Source organism: Arachis duranensis, unplaced genomic scaffold, assembly GCF_000817695.3.
Source record: "Arachis duranensis cultivar V14167 unplaced genomic scaffold, aradu.V14167.gnm2.J7QH unplaced_Scaffold_232527, whole genome shotgun sequence".
Taxonomy (NCBI): Eukaryota; Viridiplantae; Streptophyta; class Magnoliopsida; order Fabales; family Fabaceae; genus Arachis; species Arachis duranensis.
In genome coordinates, this window is record NW_026264853.1 from 421,481 (window position 1) to 423,631 (window position 2,151).

The following is a 2,151-nucleotide window of genomic DNA, read 5'->3' on the forward strand; positions in this document are numbered from 1 at the left end:
TTTACGTTTGCCAAGTTTCCATGAACAATTCCAATTATTTGATCTATTGGGTCATCAGTAATTCTTTTGTCACAGATTGCTAAGCTTATTGGTGAATTAATTCCTTTCATATATGTAGATTTGATTAAGACTTGTATAGTACTAATATGAATCCATCCAATTTTAGATCTTTTTTGTTGATCCTTACTTTTCTCAATCTGTTTACTCAATTCTTCATCATTTATCAAAGCTATTTCAAGTTCTCCATTAGCAGATTTTATCTTTATAGGGGTTTCAAGTTGAATTTTTCCATAATATATTATATTTTTTCTATTAAAGACTTCTTTTAAAAGATTTTGTTTATTAAAATTTTCATTTGATTTGAGATTTAATTCCATTTTTAGAACAGCCTGTTTTTCATTATCTAATAAGGCAGATAATCTATAATAATCAAATTCTTCCGTTAATTCTAAACTTTCTAAATAATTCATAACTATGAGACTAAGATAAAGGCGTACCTTTCTGGAGAAAAACTTCCTTTATTTAGAATATTTTACATAAGATGTTTTTATCTCCAGAGGGGAGATTGTAGATACTAACTCCAGAGGGGAGTTTAGAATTGGTTTTTCCTAAGGGAATTCTTCTTCAAACTATAGAATCGTCTCGGCCGCTTCCTACTTGCTCTCCTAGCATATGAGTACTCTTAGCCTTCTGCTTTCTATTGTTTGATGCCTTTTACAATTGCCTAAGCAACCTATTTATAATGGTTGGGTCTGATGGACAATTCCCATCCTTACCCTTCTTATGACGTCATTGCTTACGTCATTGTTTATTATCTTGCACCAACTACATTGTTGGTGCTCTATGATCTAAGCGCTTACGTTACCAGCTACATTGTTGGTGCTCTATGACCTAAGCGCTTACGTTATTATGCAATAATGTTGAGAGATGTTTCAGATGTGCTGTCCTCTTCTTTCATCATGTGACCTTCAGATGTGTTGTCTTCTTCCTTTATCATGTGGATTCCGTTTTATTATTGCTTTCTTCAGATAACTCTGAGATACATAGCTGGCACTTGTGGTCTTCTCTGTCTTTTATCAAATAGCAGAGATTCCTCTTTATCCCTTCGGGGAGCTTTTCTAAGAGTCCAGATAAGTTGTAGAATGCTGATTCAAAGTCTACTAAGAGTCTCATCTCTCTTTCTTCAATTTCATTTCTTTTACTGGACACAAGCAAAGTATTTCTGCTTTTATAATTGATTCTTGTGTGAGATTCTCTTGTTATCTTTTGAGTTCTTTCGAAGACCCTTGCTAGTGTGCTGGCTAGTCTTCCTTCATGACTGTAGATTGTTAAATCTTGAACTTGATCAATTGGTTGAAATTTTCCTGGGAAGACGGACATGAAGATTACTTGATGTGCTGGAACCAAGCATTCTTCTTCTTCATTAAAAATAGGTTGACTATTCGTAAATTTTAGGGATATATCCCTTGGATTTACGTTGTCAATCATATTTTTAAATCTCTTTACTGCATCAATGAATCCTGCAGGAAACTCACTAATAATTTTCAAATCATTAAAAATTAAAATTGTATCAATTAATCCATACTGGAAAAACTGATAGGTGTCAGATGGGGAAGCTTCTGGAAATATAACCAGCTTTGTTAGCTGTTCTTTGGCAATAGGATAATATCCCAAGATTGCCCTTTTTTCTTCAGTCCAATTTAGGACTATGTTAAGGGTTTCTCTGAGATTTGATCTACAGACCCTTTTCTTTTCCTTGATTTCAAAGCCCTTGTAGGAATGTTTCTTATTATCCCTGTTCTCTGGGTTTGAATTGGAGCTTTATCTGCTCTTTTTAGGGTTTGCTCTGGATGAAGAGTTTCATATTTCCTGAAGGATTCTTTTGCTTCTTCCAGTGTTAAAAACCCTCCTTTATGAATTATCCTTGATTGATATGTAAATGGTGCTGCTTTTTCCCAGGCATCATATACTCCTTTCATGGGGCCATTATAAATTACATAATATTTTTTTATCTTGGGTGGATTTTTTTATAATTTCAGCAATTGTTTTATTTTCTGGAATTTTTTCTTCACCTGATTTGTCCACCACGCTTAGCTGGCTGAACTCTGATGGTTTTGGTTGTTGTGTTGATTTCATTGCTTCGATGGCCTT